Source organism: Leucopleurus acutus (genome assembly GCF_964270905.1).
Source record: "Leucopleurus acutus genome assembly, chromosome: 7".
Taxonomy (NCBI): Eukaryota; Metazoa; Chordata; class Mammalia; order Artiodactyla; family Delphinidae; genus Leucopleurus; species Leucopleurus acutus.
Window position 1 is genome coordinate 26181883 of NC_139150.1, and position 11458 is coordinate 26193340.

The 11458-nt window shown below is 44.3% G+C and overlaps 1 protein-coding gene across 1 annotated transcript in view; it reads right to left on the reverse strand.

The window, feature by feature from the left end:
- ZNF462 (zinc finger protein 462) overlaps window positions 1-3790 on the reverse strand; it is a gene marked incomplete at its 3' end in the record, with an annotated part of 139417 nt that extends 135627 nt beyond the window's left edge. The window contains exon 1 of the mRNA XM_082842121.1: window positions 3623-3790. The remainder of the gene's footprint in view (window positions 1-3622) is intronic.
- Between the last annotated feature and the right edge of the window lie 7668 nt (window positions 3791-11458).

The window sequence follows — 11458 nt, forward strand, 5'->3', positions numbered from 1 at the left end:
GCAAAGTAAAAACTATGAGTCAAAAAACCTGGTTGCTGGACTGGCAACAAGTGTGTCAGCTTTTTTCCCTACTGAAAGAAGTAATTAACCAGATTTCCTGGTATCAACATCAACAACAAAGACATCATGTAGGTTTGCTTCAAGTTCAACTATAATGTACTTATGTTTACATAGACATATATGGTTAATTAGATGCAAAACTATCTGGTAATTACTTCCCCAAATAACTCTTTTTATCCCATTGCATTTGAACTTCCGAGTTTGAATATGTAGCAAATACATCCATGCATTAGTAATTGTAAATATAACACTGCTGACATTCTACTTAAGAGCAAAAGTAATGGTATCAAAGAGTAACATTCAATAAATGAATAATGAAAGGTATGATTCCAAGTAAGATTTTTTAAGTGCTCTTGGAAAGCCCTAGATTTTTAATAAAGAAGCAGAGCTCTGAAGAGAAGTATTTTTAAATGAGCATACACATCAAATGCAAATCTTGAAAACCATACATCTTCGTCTGCAAAAACAGGGTTTTACTTCATTGACCATGGACAATTATTAGCTAAAAAAACCACGTATTTCTCCTCTCCTTTCACACCCGTCAGAAGAACAATAACCCTCAATTAATGACACAACAGTTTGGTTTGAAAAATGTGATGTTGTCATATACAGCACTGAGCATTTACTGAATGACACTGCTCCCAGTTACTCAACAGAATATAATTACATCTGGAATCTAAAAACCACCTCAATCTGCACCAAAAATACTGTGGACATAAAGAACTTTACACACACACAAATCTGACACATAATGAAAGCAAAGCAAGAAAAAAGCTGGTATAAGTCGCTCACCAATGTGTTCCTTATTTCTGTTGAAGCTGGTACCTTGCTATATTTCTCCTTAGTTGAAAACGAGGTCCAATCAGCCTCCTTACAATATATTATTAATTGGTTCTGAATCTCCTCCAAGTTTTCATTCCACTGTGGAGCCTTCCTCACCTATCTTCAAGAGTCCGTCTAAAATTCTTCCAACATCTTCCCTCATCCTCAAGATGGCTACCTTACCTAATGGAAAAGCAACATCTTCATGGTTGGCTTTTATAAATTCCTCAAGCATTTCAGGATTTAGTTCTTTACTTGGATCAATTACATACATTCTCTAGAACTAATCTGTGAAGAACTCCAATCAGTGTGTGTGGACTGGGTAGGTTTGGGTCCTTTCTTCAAATCATCCTCACAAAATGTCTTCCTCTAAGACTAATAAATTCCTCCCAATTAGAAAGGTGAAGCTACCTGGACAGAAGGTTTTCTCAACTGACATAATACTCTAAAATTTTGTTTCCATAGTGACATTGTTAAGAAGACATCTGATATTTCTGAAGACTTAACAATACTTGAGAACACAGAGAAAAACAGCAGAATGGAAGGGAAGAGGGAAAACAAAGGAACTAAAAGAAGGCCTAATACACAAATGGAGCATCTTGAAAAGAAATGTAGACCTTCAAGAAACTGGTGTCAGCCAGTCTTAGAGTTCCTCTGAGATCTTGCAGGATTTGCTGTTGCTGCTGTTGTTTTGCAGAAATCAACCCCAACCAGACAATAAAGTCTTGCAATGCATCAAAACATGATGATAACCAAGCCCCAGAACTCCAAAAATCTCAGCTCAGGGCCACCACCATCTTCACAATGAGGAAATCACATTTCCTGGCGACTTGCAGGAGACCTGGAGCAGCTTAAAGTTGTGTGAAGACCTCAGTGGAAAAATGTTTAAGGTTTTCCTTGCCTTTCCCGAAGGAGGTCAAAACCCTCAGGTCCACTCAAAAGGAGAGAAAAAAAATTCCAAAAGTTTACTTTAAATTGGCAACAAACGCCTCCATAACTTGTGAAAGCACTCCTTAGGTGGGAGGAAAATGCAAGCAGCCCTTCCAAGCCCCTCATTTCCTTGCATAATGAACAGAGAGTGAGGAGCCACCACAAGATTCACCCCCTGGAAAGGGAGAAGGAGAAGGCTGGCAGGCCTCCTCCTCCAGCCATCACCAACAGAGCTTCAAAATGGAGACATCCATAATTTTATAAACACTTCTCAGCTTTGTCTCTTGGAAACCCGCTCTCCTCCATTTTCTGGTGGAGTTACAACATGACACGGGCTTACCTGACTCAGTTCCCAGCTCTCAACCAAACTAGTTACTTCCTCAAAAATCCTGCAAGCCACCTCCAGAAACAAAACCAAAGCAAACCAAACAGCCAACACAGACACTCAGAAACAGCCCCCCGGGAGCCCTGGGAGAAAGCCCCAACTGGTTGGTCTTTTCCCATCCCAGACGCGTGCTTAAAAATGAAACTTTTTTTTTTTTCAGTAGGGGAGGAATATAAAAGGAACTCCAGGCAGCCTCCCTCCCTCTCTGTAGGTTAGAAGCTACAATGAAAAGAAAATGAGGGTTCCTCCAGGAATGGTGAAAAGCCTGGAGAATGAACGTGAGAAGAAGCTTTGTGTTTTGGAGTCTGGACTGGAACCAAAGCAGACAGCTTGCAAATGGAGGACAGGGAGATAAAGAAAGGGAAAGAGAGGGGCTGCTCCTCTGGTGGGCGGCTGCGGCTTCCCCTCGCGCCTGGAAGGAGGACAGACCCCTGGGAACTGCACCAGGAGTCAGGCGACCCCCAGGCCCCTGCTTGGGGTCTTTTCTCCCGTCCTCCGAGGAGAGCCAAGCGTGTGTAATGGCTTCTCCTCTCCAGAAACCGTTGTCCTCCTCCACCAGACGCTTCTGAACCCCCAGCCTGGAGACAGCTCCTAGCTGCTCCTGAACCTGCGCCCCCCAGCCGGCCGGCGCCCCCCGCTCCTCGCCTATCTGCTCACCGGCAGCACCGGCAGCCGCCGCCGCCGCCGCCCCCCGACACATCCCGACCCCGCATCCCAACTTCGGGGAGAGAAGAGAGCGAGCCAAATACCTGAGGAAGAGGGGGGTGCCAATCCGCACGGCTTTGCCATCGGGCTGGGGACAAGCAGACAGAGAGGGGGAAAGGAAGGAGAGGGACAGAGAAAGAAAGAGGTCAACCCGCTCAGGTCGGGGCGGCCGGGAGCGCTCCCTCCTCTGCCCCTCGCTCTTTCCCTCTGGCTCTCGGCTCAGGTCTCCCCGACTCCCGCCCTCCGCCCCCCTCTCTGTCCCTTACTCCTGTGCCCACACCAGGAGCATCCGTCCTAAGGCTCCAGCTCTCTCCTCACTCATCTTTTATTTTCTCTTCTCTCCATAGAACTACACGAAATTAATTAAGCCACAGCGCTCCGCTCCCCCCCGGCAGAAGGAGCAGCCAGCAGGGAAAGCACAGCCACCTCCACCGCCACCGCCACCGCCACCTTCTCCTCCTCTTCCTCCCTCGCTTCTCCTCCTCCTCCTCTTCCTCCTCCCCCTCCAGCTCTCTCTCCCTCCTCCTCCTCCTTCCCCCCCCCTTCTCTCTTGCTTCTTCTCTTCCAACAGCCAGTCCATGCAGGGGACTTCCTCTCCTCCCCGCTCCACCAACCCTCCTTGGCCGAATGAATGAGCGCGTTTGTGCCTCCACCACCCCGTGCTCTCCTCCCCGCAGCACTCGGACCACCCCGAGGTGCTGGTTAATTGCAGTAACTTACTGAAGAAGCGTCCCGGCGCCGGGAGGTGTTTCGGGTTCTCCAGCCCCACCGCCTCCTTATCCTTTTTCTCTTTCTCCTCTTCCTGCTCGGGTTATTGTTGTGGAAGTTGTTTGGGAGTCTCATGTGCTTCTGCCGGGTCTCAGCAATGGAGGATCGCCATCTTCCCTGCCTTCCTCGGCTCTTCAGACTCGCTGCAGCTGCAGATGACCTGAGATATCCGTCTCTCTCCCTCTCCCTCTCTCTCCCTCCCTCCCTCTCCCTCTCACTCTCTCCCTCTCTCTCTCTCCTCTTCTCTCTCCTCTCCCTTTCCCTCGCGCGCTCTCTCTCTCTCCCTCTCCCTCCCTCTGTGTCTCTCTCTGAATAATGAGCAACCAGAGGGAGAGAGAAAGCAAGACAGAAAGAGAGAAGGCAGACAATCTTCTCCTGCCACACAAAACGCCGGAGCACCAGGGGGTGCGCGAAGCCTTTCTAATAACAACAACAACGCGCAGGAGAGAGAAAGAAAAAAAGAAAGAAAGAAAGAAAGAAATGAGGAAAGGGCTGGAGGGGGGGAAAAGGAAGAATTATCCAAGAGCTGAGAAGAGCAGGAGAAGGTGGAGGAGATGCTGAGGCTGCGGTTGCTGTCCCCCCTCCCCCCCGCCCGCCCCCCCCCCCCCGCGCTGAACCCCAGAAGGAGGCAAGGTGGTTGCAAAGTTAAGGCTGGGACATTGTCTTTGTCACTCAGAGCAACACACAGCCAGGCCAGTGAGACGCGAGAGGAGGCGGTGGCGGAGGACGAGGTGGTGGTGGAGGAGGAGGAGGAAGAGGAGGAGAAGGAGGCAAAGGAGGAGAAGGGGAAGAGGCAGATGAGATGAATAAAGACCTGCGGAGAAGGCGGTGCGAGGAGCGCGGCGGCCGGGCTGAGGCGTGCGCGCTCGCGTCCCGGAGGCGCCCGGCCGCCCCGGCCGGCAGAGGAAGCCCCCAGTGAGGACCCTGCCCGGTCGCTCATAGCGCTCCCACCATCAGCCCTGCCCGAGGCGCCGAGCCCCGGCCCCAGAGAGTCCCTTACACGCATCCATCTAGAGGCCAATCTTTGCAAAGAACACACATTGGGAACTAGAGGTTGCAAGTCTAAACCCAGATCAACCACGTGGGGCTTTTTAATCCCTTTCCAGCTTGCGGTGTATCTCCAGTGAAAAGCTCAAATTGTCCATTACTGACACGTATTTTGAAGTCTTCTCCTCCGAAATAAAGGCTCGTTGTGCATTTTATTTCTTTTCTGATATGGTAAGGGAAGGTTGAGGGAGGAAAGAACCCATCATTCTGAGCCTCGGAACCACCACTTTCTTTTCCTAACTTGTGAAGTGTTTTGACGGCGCACCAAAACGGGGGGAAAAAAAAAAGCCTACTTAAATAACTTTACACTCTCCAGCCCCGCGTTGCTTGCACTTTCTGGCTGATCATCCAAAAGCTCGGAAAGTAACAATCAGAGCTCCTAATGATAAGGTGTCATGGTGTTGAAGACAAGAGAGCCAAGATGAAGCTTTCACACCTTGAATTTTTATTTAGTGTAATTTCCCACAAATCGTTCTGAACTGTTTATTTTGCAAAGGAGTGGGTTTACCCTTCTCTCTCACTAGGTCTAATGTCTCCTAAGGCTTTAATCTGATGGTGGGGAGGGGGCGGGGGTGGTGCCTACAGTATAAAAAAATCAATATAGCAAGTCAGAAGCAATTGAAGTTCAAGGGCATGGGCTGCTTGTACCATTTCTATTTCTCGCATCCTCGAGCTGGCCATCAACAGCCTCGGGAGAGAGAAACACGCAGCGCGCGGGGCAGAGACCTTAATTCAAGTTTCTTTTGTCCGCGTCTGAATTGGGGGATGTTGCTGGATTCCTTTGCATTGGGGAACGCGCATCCGGTGGAGAAGGCGCGGTGGGGAGGATCCAGGGCAAGACTGTCCTCTGTAATACTCACTACCTCCCCCGCAAACCCAACAACAGTCCGGGAAGATATCCCTGTAAACCCACACAATGAAGGGGAGGAGGAGACGCGCGCGGAGTTGGTTCCCACCAGACAGCGGGGTTTTATAAACAGATCGGAATCCTTTTCCAAGCTTTTCCCCAATCGTTTATTCCGGGGCAGAATCTCTCACCCAGAGACACGATTTCACCCCCTTCCAGTCAACACTTCCTGCCCTTTTCTCCTCCCACTCACATTGAAAAGCTTGGGAGCCCTAAAAGGGTGTTGATGGCGGGGGTGATAAATAAATAAATAAATGACACTCTACGCGTGCGGTGGAGGAGAAAGGAGGGGGAGGGAGAGGCAAAGCGAGGAGAGGGAAGAGAAAAAGTAGGGAGAGGAGAACCAAGAGGAGAAAGCTCAGAGGCGAAAGGGAAACAGTAGTCAAAGCAAGAAGAGAAAGAAGAAAGGAGAGAGGAGGACGGTAAGGCTGTTCAGGACTGAAATGACCCTGGTTTTGAACAGACTTGGGAGGACTCCCAGTCCAGGTGCCTGGAAGGACTTGGGGATAGTCCTTCTGCCCGAGCTCCTCCCCCACCCCACCCCCGGGACCCCAGAGGTGTCTGAGCCCTGGCCGCCGCTCCCCCATAAATTCCTCGTGGCACCGAGAGGAAGCACGCCAGGTCTCCGCCGTCCCTTCACTGCCCCGGCTGATAATTTACCTCTTTGTCTTTAATAAAAAGCTGACTTTTTCTGTCAAGCTCTGCACCGGGAAAGTAACAATCGTATTTCAGGTTGAAAGCTTCTATTACTGCTGGGTTTTGGAGGCTGTGATAAAATCTTCATCGACGTGAAGGTTCCTTCTGGTTGGCTTGGGTCGGAAGTCCTAAGATGGGGGCCGCCCTTCCCCGGGGGCAGGGGGCAGGGGCGCGGGGAACCCGGCGGTGCGGAGGGAGGAGGAAGCGACGAGGTCAGAGGAAACCCAAGACTCCTGGGGCACCAAAGGGCTTCCCGCAGTCGGGGAATGAGCCCTGGGGAGGAGCCTTTCGCGAGAACGTGAGCGCGCCCCAACACGCCTCAGACCTCATAAACCCACTTGGCAAAGACCAGGGAAGCGGCTGGCGGACCGACTGCGGTGAACTCAAGAAATTAACCTTGCGCTGCAATTAAACGGGCTGCCGCCCTTTCAGACTCACCTCGAGCGACCGTGATAGCTCCCGAACCGGCCGCGGGGGGACCTGGCTCCTCCCTCCCGTCCCAGGAGAAGAGGACAAAAAGGGGAGATGGACTTGGAGATGGCCCCGCCCTTCAAACGCTCCAATCCTTGGAAACTAAACCTCCTCTCCAAGCCTCCACGTCTAGAAGGGACAAAGGCAGCGAGGAGATCCAGAGACCGATGGGGGAGATAGGTGGCTTTCGGGCTTCTCAAGTGGGTGCTTTGGGCGAAAGGTACAATGGCCGAGTTTCCATTCCGAATACAGGATAGTCTTTAGAAGACCATCTTCTGGTTTAGAAGCAAATTGACTTACCAAAGCCGTGAAGCAAACTACTGCAAAACTCCCGCATTGCCCTGCTTTTTGAATGTGGAGGGCTAAAATTTCAGTTAACGATGCCATACACAAATTTTTCGACTTTTTTTGAAGTCACACGTGTCTTAACTATCCATCTAAGATAATTGAAAGAAATTAACATGAAAGAAATAAACATGGTGGGGGAGTGGGCTTTTTGTTTGCCTGCTTTTTTTTATAGAGGGTAGCTTTCTTTCAAATGATAAGAAGGCATTTGGATAAATAAAAGCTAGGTCACTCAAGGAAAGTGTGTGGCTGAAGGTTTTAGTGAAAACCTTGACAAACTTGGCGCTTAAGTAACTGTAATTATGCTTTGCCATTAGCGGACCATTAAGATATACAGGAGAAAGTTCACACCTCCTGCTGTTTCATTCCCTAAGAATATTCACAAAGATAATACAAGCCTCGTTGGGTTATCTTCTCCACCAGGAGGGTTAATTTCTAAAAATTTTAATTAAAATGGAAAAGCTTAGGTTTTGTACACAGGCAACAATGTGAGGCAAGTCTCGTGGGGACACATTGGCTTTGTGAAATTTGCCTTTTGTTACTGTACCCTATGCCATTATTCCCCTGGAGTCATATGGGATTTCAAGACTTTGTTAATGTTCCAGGAAGTATGAGTACGTGGGAAGTCTGGACTTTCTTCTCCCTTATCATGGGTGACTGGCATACAGACTCCTCATAAAGGGAAAGTATGGCTCATCAAAAGAGTGACTTTATGAGCATTAATAGAATAATAAATCTTGCAATTTTAGTTCAAGAAACAGTGGAGTCCTATAATCAGAGTGACCCATGCAAATATGATCCACTTTCTTGCCCAACTCTAGCAGGATAGGGATAGTCTATAAATCATTTTGGTTTTTAAAGGTTAGGAAAGGAAAGTGCCCAGACCTCTCAAAAGTGTTTATGGGGCGAAAGGGGACTTCTATCCCCTACAGGAAGGAATCACGGAAAGAAGGAAGAGTTGGTCCAGAGGCTACATTAAAAAGATAGAATTTCAACTGAAACAAGAGTGAATAGATGTTTTAATGTCATGGTTTCAATATTTACATTATATCATATAAAAAAGGAAAAATCCTGCTTCCTGAAAACTATGCAAAAAAAATTTCCAGTTTATAGTCCCACTTTCTAAATTCCAGTTGGAAAACTGTTCAGGCTGATGATTTTAGCAAAACAAGGAGTAGATGAATAGAGAGTATGGCTTTTTCAGAAGTCTTAATTATTCCAGCTTTAAACATTTGACCACACACCTCTTGAACTTGGTGGTATTTTCCTTCCCATGTAAAACTAATTTCCCATGCCATCCAATATAGTCTTTTTACTATTTGAGTTATTTTCAATGGGCTATTTATTTTGAATTTTTGAGATCTTTTACTGTTGTTGGAAATGACTAGTCCTTGAAAAGTTTTTTTTTTAAGACTTCAAATTGGATAATTATGGACTCTCCAGATATCAAAAAAGTGAAGTCACTAACACACCTTCTTTCTGATCCCTTACCGAAAAATCAATATATTTTCATAAACCCAAACCTAAACATATGTAACTAGTTGACTAGTGTCCACGCCTAGGGAGAAGTGACTGAAAGAAGACAAACGTGGATAATTCATGATTCTGAACAGCTCCCAAAGGAAGAGAAATTGCGATAACTTATATTAAACTTCCCCTGTGTGAATCTTTCTGTGCATACCTTTGGGTACCAAAGAAGATGTTTCAATAGCAATGTTCTAAAAACAAAATTATTTTTAAGTCTTTTGCCCATAGGTAGAAGTTAAATTTACAGTTCTATCAAACTAGTTCCTGTAATAATGGACCATTCATGTGGAATGTCCATTAACCATTGAATATTTGTTTAGCATCTACAATATGCCATACTCAGCTGAATACCAGGGATACAAAGATGAATAAGAGAAGATGAGTCAAAGTCTAAATGCCTGATCTACTTCAGGAACCACTAGCTTTAAAATGCCATTATTTGGATTTATATAGCACTTTAGATTTTTACTCACTCAAAAGCAATACAGGACTTTGGCCAATAAGGAGGCTATGATTAATTTGAACATTTTTGTTCATACTACAGAGTTAGTAGGAAGTAATATTGTGTTAAAATAATTTAAAGCCAGTGTCTTGCCTTAACTCATAATTTAACGTGAAATTCTAACTAGAGAAGATCTTTTTAGGAAGAAAGAGCTGTGTTAGATCAACTATGATTAGATTAACCAAAATTCATAAGAAAGACTCAACTGAAGGATTGTCTATTTTTTGAGGTATCCCGTCTAGCAGACAGACAAGTATTTCCAGATTCCTACTACTTGCATTCAAACTGAAGCCCAGAGAGGGGATGTGACCTAGTCAGGAACACAGAGCTGGTCAAAGGCAGTCAGCTCTACAAGCTATGCTTCCACGCAGTTTCCTAAAGTTATCATTCTGATATCACCTTCAAGATTTCTTTTTTTTTTTTTGACATGCTTCCATACTACTTGTACTGTTATTTACTTAAAATATATTATTTCTAAATGAACTTAAAAAAAATCTTAGCTCCATCAAAAGTAATATGACTAATGAAATCACAAGTCCGATGGGCTATTAATATATAAAATTATAATACACATCAAAATAAATATATTATTAAAATTAGAATAAAGAAAAAAGATTTTGGCTTAAAAAACTAGTCTGATATTATACATGCCAAACTCTTAATGGTAAGGAGTGAGAAAGGTGAAAAAGAAAGTTTGAGTTATTTTTTTGTATACAAACAGGAATCACTTTTATAATTTAAAAACTAAGAAAAAATTGTATGGTCTAGTGGTGGCTAGCACAGCCCCAAAGTAAGCCTTTTCATTATATATACTTAGAGGAATTAAACATTAGCACAAGCCTTTTAAGTACAATTTAACAATATATATTTAAAGTCTTAAAATGTTCACACTTTTTGTTCCCTTAATTCCTCCTCTTAGAATCTACCCTAAGGAAACAGTCAAAAATGGTAGAAAAGATTTACACAAAAAAAGATAGAGGTAAAGTAAACAATTGAAGATAACTTGTGATTAGGAGAAGAGGAATGGTTAGTCAATAATAAATCTCCACTATGACATATCAGGCAGCTTAAAATTATTTACAAAGATTTTTTGTAATTAAATAGAAAAATGGCCTCATGCTAGGTAAAGACCTAGACATAAAGTTATGATCACTGATTATTTTTTCATAATGCACACACTTAGAAATCACTTTCAAAGGAAATATACCAGCGTGTCAATAGTAAATTGACTTATTAAAATTTTAGGAAATGTAGAACTTATAAGTGATCTATATAAGTTATATAAGTATATAAACCACGTATATACATATATACACGTATATATGTATATATATACATACACGTATATATATATACACGTATATATACATATATACACACACGATGGAGTTGACTGCTTTGTTTGAACTGAACTGTCAAATATTTGTTTTAGTATTTCAAAACATTTTAACGTTAAATGATAGAACCCACTTTTATGTGTCTGGTAATTATAAATATGTCTTGAAGATCTTATTAATATTGCTAATAAAACTGTGTCACAGTATCTGTTTTTCACAGCTAATTTAATTTGCTTTTTACAGGGACAACAGGAAGATCTGAGTGAGTATTTTGAGTACATTTTGTATACAAAAGGAAATTTAGGGCCAAAGAGATTGAATGATTTAACCTAAGGTCTTCTGACACTAATAGTGTAAAGAAGACTAAAGTCCAGTTCTCCCAATTTTTACTGTTATGTTTTGAAATCTAGAATTCCATACAATCTCAAAAATATTGCCAAATACTACCAAAGGAAATTTTCTTTTGGCCCATATGAAAAAAGGTTATCTTCATCAAATATGTGAATGAAAGCTCTGATACTCTTTTACACCTAAAAAATTAGCAGAAATATATACTGTATATGTATCTATATGTATATTTATATTTTGCAATTGTTAAGAGTATATATAATTCTCAGTTGTTGAAGATATGGAAAAATAGACCCTCTAGTTCTCTGTTAGTGGAAATACGAAAAGTTTCAGTCTTTCTGGATGTATTAGAAGTCTTTAACCCAGGAATATAACTTTTTTTTTTTTTTTTTTTGCGGTACGCTGGCCTCTCACTGTTGTGGCCTCTCCCATTGGGGAGCACGGGCTCCGGACGCGCAGGCTCAGCGGCCATGGCTCACGGGCCTAAGCGCTCCGCGGCATGTGGGATCTTCCCGGACCGGGGCACGAAGCCGTGCCCCTGCATCGGCAGGCGGACTCTCAACCACTGCGCCACCAGTGAAGCCCCCCAGGAATTTAACTTTTAAAAA